Source organism: Nomascus leucogenys, chromosome 13 (genome assembly GCF_006542625.1).
Source record: "Nomascus leucogenys isolate Asia chromosome 13, Asia_NLE_v1, whole genome shotgun sequence".
NCBI lineage: Eukaryota > Metazoa > Chordata > Mammalia > Primates > Hylobatidae > Nomascus > Nomascus leucogenys.
In genome coordinates this window covers 98027615-98039827 of record NC_044393.1, presented here as the reverse complement: position 1 = coordinate 98039827, position 12213 = coordinate 98027615, and the positions used below count along the sequence as shown (strand labels likewise).

Here is a 12213-nt window from a genome sequence, read left to right as displayed (position 1 = left end):
TGGACGCAGGACAAGAACTCAGTACCCACCAAATGGGGGTGCTAAAAGAGCTGTAACACAAACAGGCCTGAAACATGTCCCTTGCTCACCACGTTGGGTGACAAGAAAAAGAGAAGAGAGAAGGAGAGAGGAGCTGTAGCCCCAGACCTAGGAGCTCCCTGAGCCAGTGCTGTGACACCCTCTTTAGGGCTCTGTGGTTCCTGGCATCTCCAAGCTTCCAGGCACCACCACGTTTTCTGGTGTGAGCTGTGGAAGCTGCTTATGGTATGCCTGGTCCAGCTGCAGCCTTGCAGGGAGGTGGCATCCATGCCAGTGCCTGGAACTGCCCGCCCCACCACAGCCAGTGTGTCTGGCTATGGACAGTGGCCAGACCCCATGCTCACTCACAGACCCCTTGCCACTTCATGTCTGGCTTGCCCTTGACAAGTGTGGGATCCAGGCCAGTAGTGTGAGCCGGGCGCAGTCTGACAGGCTGAGTGGGTAGAACAAGCCCAAAGGCCAGAGCAAAACTCAGGCAAAGGCACCACTGGCCACAGAGGTTTCTGGCTGGCAAAGCAACACCCCAGGGATTCTGTAAGAGTGCAGCCTGAGATGCAGTGGGCTGAAGTGGTAACCAGCGCACAGTGAACCTGCTTTGTAAGGGGCATGATATACGAGGCAAAAAAAGCTAAAATACTGTTTTAATGTTCAACTGCCTTAAACAAATGTGGAATTTGAAGGAGAATTCAGGGAGGTCATCTTGGTCCCACACTGGGGGTTATTAGAAAGTGATCTCAACTGAAAATCTGGCAAAGAAAGTTCGAATCCTTGCTCTATAAGCAGTGCCTTCCCTCTGGGCTTCATCTTCTGCCTGTATACCAAGCCAGGTACAGACTTTGTTGTCTCATACAGAACCCCCAGTAGGCATCCAAGCTGATGTCAAGAAATGTTGGTTTCTTTTTGGAAAAGAAAGATAGTTACGGCATAAGGAGATCCACCTACATTTGAACAGGACTAGCAACTCTGTTGAGTCAGAATGAGCACCTGTATGTATGTGTAGAACTGTAAGAAAGTACAGATTATATACTATTTTCAATTATAGCTCAGTGGCAGAGCATTTAACTGCAGATCAAGAGGTCCCCGGATCAACTCCGGGTGCCCCCTTTAAAGAATTCATTTTCCTCCTTGAGCCGAACTGACACAATCAAGTTTTACTTGAGTAGAGACCATAGTCTAGTCCCCTTACAGAAGGAAGCTGATGAGCTTATGAAACAGTGCCTTTATGACCTTCTTCCTATGGCCATCCCCTACAATTCAGGATCCAACCAGGTGCTCAGCACTGCCTTAAAGACCGAAGAGAAGACCAAGTCCATCCCAATACCCTCCTTGAAGGTATGTTTCCTGGTGCCCCACTGGCAGCTATTTCTGTATGATTCAGGGTCCAGTTCTGAGACAAAAACTGTACCAGTTATTTTAGCAGAGAGAATTCAACATAATTGTGGAGGAATGTTTTAGTTTTCTAGGTCTGCCCTAACAAAGCACCACAATATATGAGGCAAAAAACTAAAATACTGTTTTAATGTTCAACTGCCTTAAACAAATGTGGAATTTGAAGGAGAATTCAGGGAGGTTGTCCTGGTCTCACACGGGGGGGTTATTAGAAAGTGATCTCAGCTGAAAAGCTGGCAAATCCAGTATCCAGAAAATGTGGGTTCTATCTTTAAAGTATTGCGGGCTTGGCCAAACCATTGGGCATTTTGAGTCTCTGTTTGCAGGCCCTCGGCACAAAACCCACAACATAGGTGTCACTAGAGAGCCTTCCAGCTATCGGGGGACTGCTCCCCAGATCCCTGCACTTACTCAGGAACTGAGAGTGGAGAGGTGGCAGAGCTGTGGGAGAAGGAACTGGTTGCTTCCTCTAAGACAGGGTGTTGAGTTGGCAGCAAGTCAGGCCTTGTAACTCAGAAACCCATCCTGAAGCGGAACCTAGGACAGCAGGTCTGGGTGTGGCTGCACAGGGAAAGGTTGTTAATTGGACCTTACTAATGTAGCTGGGGGTATAGCTCAGGGGTAGAGCATTTGGCTGCAGATCAAGAGGTCCCCAGTTCAAATCTGGGTACCCCCTAGCATTTTAAACATGAAAGGTGGTAAAGGAGTTCTAGTTTATTTTCCCATTGCTGAGCCTGGTTTCTTAGTCTCCCTGCAAAGGCTGAAGAATCAGAGGACACCCTCCCCCACTGAGCTGTTGTGTTTCTCTCAGCTCCCACTCCTCTGATCTTCCCAACACCCCCTTTGCCTTGTCCTTGGGCTTTGCAAAATATACTTTGATCTTCTGGCTATGGGTGAGAACTAGGTCCTTTAGAGGGTAGCTAGCAAGAAATATGAGATCACCCACTGCTGGCCAGAAGATAGTGTGGTAACACATTCAATGAGAGGAAACAATAGCCAGGTCAGAATTCTGTTTCCTGAAAAACTATTCTTCAAGAATAAACAATTTCTGAGAAAAATTACCACCAACAGATCCTTACTAAAGAAAATTCCAGGCCGGGCGCAGTGGCTCAGGCCTGTAATCCCCGCACTTTGGGAGGCCAAGCAGGTGGAGTTCAAGACCAGCCTGGCCAAGGTGAAACCCCGTCTCTACTAAAAATACAAAATTTAGCCAGGCGTGGTGGCTGGTGCATGTAATCCCAGCTACTCAGGAGGCTGAGGTAGGAGAATTGCTTGAACCGGGGAGGCGGAGCTTGCAGTGAGCCAAGATCGCGCCACTGCACTCCAGCCTGGGCGACGCGGCGAGACTCCATCTCAAAAAAAGAAAGAAAAAGAAAAAGAAAATTCCAAAATATGTACTTTAGAGAAAAGTAAAATGATCCCAGATAGGAGGACTGAGATACGAAAGGAATGTTAAACAGGGAAATCAGTAGATATGTAAGTAAATCTAAATTTCATTGACCATATAACATCACATTAATGTCTAACTTACAGGTTTTTTTAAATATAAAACTAAAATACTGGTCACAATAACATATAAGGAAAGAGCTGATCCAAGTTTAAGTATTATAATATCTTTATGTAATTTGAGAGGAGGACAAAGATGATTAACTGTGCACTTTTTTAATTTGCTTGCAGAAATTCCTAGTGTATCATTTTATGAAGCTGTGGCTTTGCCAAGCAAAGGGAGGTAAGGTGAGGGAGGGCACATGCTTGAAGAGTAAATAAATGAAGTGGAAAAAAATTGTAGCTAATCCAAAGGAAGGCTGCAAATAAAAAATAAAAGAAAAATGGGACAAGTAGAAAGCAGTCAGTTGGACTAAAACCTAATAAACTGTACTGGGCGAATGCTGTATTCGTTTCCCAGGGCTGCTGTGACAAAATCACACACACTGAGTTGTTTTAAACAACAGAACTGTATTTTCTCACAGTTCTGGAGGCCAGGAATCTGAAATGAAGTTGTCGGCAAGGCCACAGTCTCTCCGAAGACTCCAGGGGAGAATGTGTTCCAGGTCTTTTTCTCAGCTCCCAGTGTTGCTGGCAATCCTTGCTGTTCTTTGGCTGTAGAAGCATCACTCCAGTCTCTGCCTCTGTTTCCACGTGACGTTCTTGTGTGTGTGTCTTCACATGGTGTGCTCCTCTCTGTGTGTCTGTCTCTGCCTCTTCTCCTCTTCTTATAAGAACACCAGCAATATTGGATTAAGGCCCACTCTAATGACCTCATCTTAATTTGATTACATTTGCAAAGACCCTATTTCCAAATAAGATCACATTCACAAGTATGTAATGTGAGGAGAAGTTAGGACTTCAACACATCCATTGCAGGCACACAATTCAACCCATAACAAATGGTACTCCTCGAAAATTCACAACCACCCTGCAATTCAGAATATTACATTTGGAAAATTCACACATAATGTCGCATGTAACTGAGAGTCTCACTCTGTCATCTAGGCTGGAATACAGTGCTGTGATCATAGCTCACTGCAGCCTCTAATTCCTGGGCTCAAGAAATTCTGCCACGTCAGCCTCCCAAGTAGTTGGAACTACAGGCATGCACCACCACACCCAGCTAATTTATTATTGTTGTTTTTTGTAGAGATGCGGTCTTGCTATGTTGTCCAGGCTGGTCTCTCCACTCTTTTTTTTTTTTTTTTTTTTTTGAGACAGAGTCTCACTCTGTCACCCAGGCTGGAGTGCAGTGGCACGGTCTCGGCTCACTGCAAGCTCCACCTCCCGGTTTCACGCCATTCTCCTGCCTCAGCCTCCCGAGTAGCTGGGACTGCAGGCGCCCGCCACCACGCCCGGCTAATTTTTTGTATTTTTAGTAAAGACGAGGTTACACCGTGTTAGTCAGGATGGTCTCGATCTCCTGACCTCGTGATCCGCCCGCCTCGGCCTCCCAAAGTGCTGGGATTACAGGTGTGAGCCACCGCGCCCGGCCATCTCTCACTCTTGACCTCAAGCAATCCTCCTGCTTCAGCCTCCAAAAGTGCTGGGATTACAGGTGTGAGCTACAATGCCCTGCCTCCTCTCAAGGTTTTATGCTTTTCTAAGTAGAGCATTTCCCATATTTTGTTAGTTATTCCTAGATGTTTGAAATTTTTATGCTATAATAAATGTTATCGTTTATACAATTTAAATTTCTCACTGTGGCTGAAATACAGAAATATAATTGTTAGGTTTGTTCTCAATTTTTATTATTGTGGTTAAAAAAACCTATATCATTTACCCTCTTAACGATTTTTAAGTGTATGATTCAGTGGTATTAAAAACATTCATGGCTAGGTGCAGTGGCTCACACTTGTAATCCCAGCACTTTGGGAGGCCAAGGCGGGTGGATCACCTGAGGTCAGGAGTTTGAGACCAGCCTGGCTAACATAGTGAAACTCCATTTCTACTAAAAATACAAAAAATTAGCCAGGCGTGGTGATGTGCGCCTGTAATCCCAGCTACTCAGGAGGCTGAGGCAGGAGAATCGCTTGAACCCAGGAGGCGGAGGTTGCAGTGAGCCAAGATCGCGCCACTGCACTCCAGCTTGGGCAACAAGAGCGAAACTCCATCTCAAAAAAAAAAAAAAAAAATTCATAATGCTGTGCAAAACCATCACCACCATCCATCTCCAGAACTCCTTTCATCTTGTAAAACTGAAATATTATACCCATTAAAATAGTAACTCCCCATTCTCCACTGCCCCCAGCCCCTGGCAACCACCATTTTACTTTCCATCTCTATGATTTTGACTACTCTAAGTATCTCATATATGTAGAATAACACAGTATTTGTCTTTTTGTGATTGGTTTATTCCGCTCACCATAATGTCCTCAAGGTTCATGCATGTTGTGGCATGTGTCAGAATTTCTCTTTCTTGTAAGCCTGAATAGTATTCCATTGTATGGACTGACCACATTTTGCTTATCCATTCATCTTCCAGTGAACACTTGGGCTACTTCCATGTTTCGACTATAGTGAACAATGCTGCTATGAACACAGGGGTAAATATCTCTTCAAGACCTTGCTTTCAATTATTTTTGGGTATATATCCAGAAGTGGAATGGCTGGATCATATGATAATTCTATCTTTAATTTTTTGAGGAAACACCATACTGTTTTCCACAGCAGCTGTACCCTTTTACATTCCACCAACAGTGCACAAGGGTTCCAAGTTCTCCACATCCTTGTCAATACTTGTTATTTTCTGTTTTTGTGATAGTAGCAGTCCTACTGGGTATAAGGTGGTATCTTATTGTAGTTTTGACTTGCATTTCCCTAATGAATAGTGATGATGAGCATCTTTTTATGTGATTTTTAGCCACTTGTGTACCATCTTTGGAGAAACGTCTATTCAAATCTTTTGCCCATTTTTTCAAGTTGTTTGTTTTTGGAGTGGTTGAGTTTTAAGAGTTCTCTGTATATTCTGGATATTAATCCAGTATCAGATACAGTTGTCCCTTTGTATCTGTAGGGTATTTGTTCCAGGAACACCCATAGATCCCAAAATATGTGGCTGCTCATGTCCCTTAGATAAAATGACATAGCATTTGCATATAACCTATGCACATCCTTCTGCATTTTTTTTTTTTTTGAGACGGAGTCTTGCTCTGTCACCCAGGCTGGAGTACAGTGGCACTATCTCGGCTCACTGCAAACTTCGCCTCCCAGGTTCAAGCTATTCTCCTGCCTCAGCCTCCCAAGTAACTGGGATTACAGACACGTGCCACCATGCCTGGCTAATTTTTGTATTTTTAGTAGAAATGGGGTTTTACTATGTTGGCCAGGCTGGTCTTGAACTCTTGACCTCAAGTGATCCACCCACCTCAGCCTCCCAAAGTGCTGGGATTACAGGCGTGAGCCACCATGCCCGGCTGCCCTCCTGCATATTTTAAATCATCTCTAGATTACTTATAAAAGCTAATACAATGTCTACACATCACTTCATTTGCATGGGTTCAATGTAGTACTCAGTGAGTGACAAATTCAAGTTTCGCTTTTTGAAACTTTGTGAATTTTTTTTTCCAAATATTCTCGACCTGTGTTTGGTTGAATCCATAGATGTGGAACCCACAAATGTGGAAGGCTAACTGTATATTATTTGCAAGTATTTTCTCCCATTCTCTGGGTTGCCTTTTCACTCTGTTGATACTATCTTTTGATGCACAAAGCTTTTTAATTTTAAGGAAGCCCAATTTGTCTACTTTGTCTTTTGCTGCACTTGTCTTTAATGTCATATCTAAGAAAGGATTGTCAAATCTAATGCTGTGAAGATTTTGCCTTATATTTTCTTCTAAAAGTTTTATAGTTTAATGGCCAGGCACGGTGGCTCATGCCTGTAATCCCTGCACTTTGGTAGGCCAAGGTGGGCAGATCACTTGAGATCAGGAGTTTGAGACCAGCCAGGCCAACATGATGAAACCATGTCTCTACTAAAAATACAAAAATTAGGTGGGCATGGTGGCACATGCCTGTAATCTCAGCTAATTGGGAGGCTGAAGCAGGAGAATTGCTTGAACCCGGGAGGCAGAGTTTGCAGTGAGCCGAGGTCACAGCACTTTACCCTAGCCTGGCCAACAGAGTGAGACTCCATCTCAAAAAATAAATGAATAAATAAAAGTTTTATAGTTTAGGTCTTAAATTTAGGCTTTTGCTAATTTTGAGTTGATTTTTGTATATTGTGTGAAGTCAGGGTGCAACTTTATTCTTTTCCATATGGATAGATAATTCCCAGCAACATTTGTTGAAAAAACTGTCTTATCCCCCACTGAATGGTCCTGGAACCCTTGTCAAAAAATCACTTGATTATATACACAAAGATTTATTTTGGGGCACTGTACTCTATTCCACTGATTATATGTCTATCTTCATGTCAACACACTGTTTTGGTTGCTGTAGCTTTGTAATAAGCTTTGAAATCAGGAAGCATGAGTCTTTCAGCTTTGTTCTTCTTTTTCAAGATTTGTTTTGAAAATTTAGGGTCCCTTGAGACTCATATGAATTTTAGGAATTTTATTTTTTCTATTTCTGCCAAAAAAATTATTGGATACCAATAGGGATTGCATTAAATCCCTATCAATGCAATCCCTATTCATAGCTCACTGCAGCTTAGAACTCCTAAATTGAGCAAAAGCCTAGATTGATTTGGGTAGTGATATGGTCTGGCTCTTTGTTCCCACCCAAATCTCATCTTGAATTGTAATCCAAATTGTAATCCCCATGTGTTGGGGTAAAGACCTCATGAGAGGTAACTGAATCATGGGGGCAGTTTCCCTCATGCTATCCTCATGATGTTGAGTAAGTTCTCTTGAGAGCTGATAATTTTATAAGGGGCTTCCCTCCTTCATTCAGATTTCATACATCTCTCTCCTGCTGCCATGTGAAGAAGGATGTGTTTGCTTCCCCCTCCACCATAATTGTAAGGTTCCTGAGGCCTCTGAAACCATGTGGAACTGAGTCAACTAAACCTCTTTCCTTTATTACCCAGTCTTGGATATTTCTTCATAGCAGCATAAGAACAGACTAATACAGTAAATTGATACCACAGAGAGTGGGGTTGCTGTTATAAGGATACTCAAAAATGTGGAAGGAACATTGGAACTGGGTAACAGGCAGAGGTTGGAACAGTTTGGGGGGCTCAGAAGAAGACAGAAAAGTGTCTTCCTGTTCCTTCCTTCTCTAGGAACTTCCTAGAGACTTGTTGAATGGCTTTGACTAAAATGCTCATAATAATATGGATAATGAAGTCAGGCTGAAGTGGTCTCAGATGGAGATGAGGAACTTTTTGGGAATTGGAGTAAAAGTGACTCTTTCTATATTTTAGCAAAGAGACTGGTGGCATTATGCCCTGGCTCCAAAGATCTGTGGAACTTTGAACTTGAGAGAGATGATTTAGGGTATCTGGTAGAAGAAATTTCTAAGCGGCAAAGCATTCAAGAGGAAGCAGAGCATAAAAGGTTGGAAAATTTGTAGCCTGGTGATGCAATAGAAAAGAAAACCCCATTTTCTGGGGAAAAAGTCAAGCTGGCTGCAGAAATTTGCATAAGTAATGAGGAGCCAAATGTTAATTACCAAGACAGCGGGGAACATGCCTCCAGGGCGTGTCAGAAAGCTTTACAGCAGCCCCTCACATCACAGGCTTAGAGGCCTAGGAGGGAAAAATGGTTTCATGGGCCAGGCCCAGGGTCCCCATGCTTTATGCAGCCTTGGGACATGGTCCCCTGAGTCCCAGCTGCTTCAGCTCCAGCCATGACTAAAAGGGGCCAATGTACAGTTCAGACCATTGCTTCAGGGGGTGCAAGTCCCAAGGCTTGATGGCTTACATGTGGGTGTTGGGCCTGCAAGTACACAGAAGTAAAGAATTAAGGTTTTGGAACCTCCTTTTAGATTTCAGAGGATGTACGGAAACTCCTGGATGTCTAGGCAGAAGTTTGCTGCAGGAGTGGAGCCCTCATGGAGAACCTCTGCTAGAACAGTGCAGAAGGAAAATGTGGGGTCAGAGCCCCCACAGAGTCCCCACTGGGGCACTGCCCAGTGGAGCTCTGAGGGTCACCGTCCTCCAGACCCCAGAATGGTTTATTTGCTGACAGCTTGGACCATGATGCACCTGGAGAAGCCACAGACACTCAACGCCAGCCCATGAAAGCAGCCAGGAGGGGGGACCACACCCTGCAAAGCCACAGAAGCAGAGCTGCTTAAGGCCATAGGAGCCCACCTCTTGCATCAGCATGCCCTGTAGTCCCTTCATTTTGACCAATTTCTCCCATTTGGCAGGTGTATTTACCTAATGCTTGTACCTCCATTGTTTCTATGAAGTAACTAACTTGCTTTTAATTTTACAGGATCATAGGCAGAAGGAACTTGCCTTGTCTCAGATAAGACTATAGACTTGGACTTTTGAGTTAATGGTGAAATGGCTAAGACTTTGGGAAAGAGTTGAGAAGGCATAATTGTGTCTTGAAATGTAATACAGATGAAATTTGGGAGGGGCCAGGGGTAGAATGATATGGCCTAGTTCTGTGTCACACCTAAATCTCATCTTGAATTGTAATCCAAATTGTAATCCAGTGTTGGGGGAAGGACCTTGTGCAAGGTAATTGAATCAGAGGTGCTTTCCCCCATGCTATTCTCAGGATAGTGAGTAAGTTCTCACAAGATCTGATGGTTTTATAAGGAACTTCCCCCTTCACTAGGCTCTCATACTTCTCTCTCTTGCCACCATGTGAAGAATGATGTGTTTGCTTCCCCTTCTGCTATGATTGTAAGTTTCCTTAGCCCTCCCCAGCCATGCAGAACTGTGAGTCAATTAAACCTCTTTCCTTTATAAATTACCTAGTCTTGGGTATTTCTTCATAGCAGTATGAGAACAGACTAATACAGGTAGTATTGTCATCTTAACTATATCAAGTCTTCCAATCCATGAACATGGGATGAGATTCCATTTATTTGTCTTCTTTAATTATTTCAGCAATGTTTTGTAGTTTTCATTGTACAGGTATTTTGCTTTCTTGGTTAATTCCTAAGTATTTTACCAATTTGATATTATAATAAATTGAGTTATTTTCATAATTTCCTTTTCAGATTGTTAATTGTTAGAAATGCAACTGATTTTTGTGTGTTGACTTTGTATGCTGCTACTTTGCTGAATTCATTTATTAGTTTTAACAGTTTCGTGGGATATTTGGGGTTTTCTATGTGTAAGATTATATCACCTGTGAACAGAGATCATTTTGCTTCTTCTATTCCAATTTGAATGTCTGTTTTGTTTTTCTTGCCTAATTTCTCTGGCTAGAACTTCCAGTACTATGTTGAATAGAAGTGGTGAAAGTGAGCCTCTTTGCCTTGTTTCTTATCTTACAGAAAAATATTTCAGTCTTTCACCATTGAGTATGGTATTTGCTATAGTTTTTCACATATGACTTTTATTATGTTGAGGTAGTTTCTTTCTATTCCTAGTTTCTCAAGTGTTTTTATCAGAAAAGTGTGTTGAATTTTGTCAAATATTGTTTCTGCATCAGTTTAGATGATCATGTGTTTTTTCCCTTCATTCTGTTAGCATAGTGTATTATATTGATCAACTTTCATATGTTGAACCATTGTTGCATCTCACAAATAAATTCCACTTACTTATGGAGTATAAACCTTCTAATATGCTACTTCATTTTGTTTGCTACTATTTTATCAAGGATTTTTGCATAAATGTTCATATGTTCTCATGGTAGTGAATAAGTCTCACAAGTTCTGATGCAGTTTTATAAGGGGAAACCCCTTGCACTTGGCTCTCATTCTCTCTCACCTGCCACCATGTAAGACATGACTTCTGCCTTCTGCCATGATTGTGAGGCCTCCCCAGCCATGTGGAACTGTGAGTCCATTAAACCTCTTTTCCCTATAAATTACCCAGTCTCAGGTATGTCTTTATCAGCAGCATGAAAACAAAGTAATACAAATGTGCACAAGATATATTGGTCTTTAGTTTTCTTCCCTCATAGTGTCCTTATCTGGCTTTGGTATTGCAGTAATACTGAGCTCATAAAATAATTTAGAAGGTATGACCTCCTCTTCAATTTTTTTGGAAAAGTTTAAAAAGGGTTGGTGTTAATTCATCTTTAAATGTTTTAGTAGAATTCACCAGTGAATCAGGTTCAAAGCTTTTCTCTTTTGAGAGATTTTTGATCACTGATTAAATCTCCTTACTAGTCATGGGTTTATATAGATTTTCTAATTTTTTGTGATTTAGTCTTAATAAGTTTTCTGTTTTTAGAAATTTGTCCATTTTATCTTAGTTATACATTGTCTTGGCATACAATTGCTCATAATACAAAGGCTTGTAAAATACAACCATTTTTATTTCTGTAAAACTGGCAGTAACATCCCCACTTTCATTTCTTCTTTTTTTTTTTTTTGAGATGGAGTCTCACTCTGTTGCCCAGGCTGGAGTGCAGTGGCACGATCTGGGCTCACTGCAAGCTCCGCCTCCCAGGTTCACACCATTCTCCTGCCTCAGCCTCCAGAGTAGATAGACTACAGGTGCCTGCCACCACACGTGGCTAATTTTTTGTGTTTTTAGTAGAGATGGGGTTTCACTGCATTAGCCAGGATGGTCTCGATCTCCTGACCTTGTGATCCACCTGCCTCGGCCTCCCAAAGTGCTGGGATTACAGGCATGAGCCACTGCACCTGGCCTCATTTCTTATTTTAGTAATTTCAGCCTTCTCTCTTTTTTTTGTTAGTCCACCTAGCTAAAGATTTGTCAATTTTGTTGATTTTTTCAAAGAACCAACTTTTGGTTTTATTGATTTTCTATTCTCTATTTTGTTTCATATTTTTCTCTATTTCATTTATTTCTGCTCTAATCTTTATTATTTTGTTCTAGCTTGAGGGTTAACATGTTCTTCACGAATAGGAACAGCTCCAGTCTATAGCTCCCAGCGTGAGTGATGCAGAAGGTGGGTGATTTCTGCATTTCCAACTGAGGTACCGGGTTCATCTCACTGGGGCTTGTCGGACATGGGGTGCAGCCAATCGAGCATGAGCTGAAGCAGGGTGGGGCATAGCCTCACCCAGTAAGTACAAGGGGTCAGGGAATTCCCTTTCCTAGCCAAGGGAAGCCATGACAGACGGTACCTGGAAAATCGGGACACTCCCACCCTAATACTGCACTTTTCCAATGGTCTTAGCAAATGGCACAACAGGAGATTATATCCCATGCCTGGCTCAGTGGGTCCCACACCCACGAAGCCTCACTCGCTGCTA

At 42.5% G+C, this 12213-nt stretch overlaps 1 non-coding gene across 1 annotated transcript; it reads left to right on the top strand.

Annotated features, from left to right (window-relative positions):
* Window positions 1–2032: 2032 nt before the first annotated feature.
* Window positions 2033–2104, top strand: TRNAC-GCA. Its single transcript has one exon. It is a non-coding gene; the product is annotated as a tRNA-Cys (tRNA).
* The last annotated feature ends 10109 nt before the right edge of the window (window positions 2105–12213 follow it).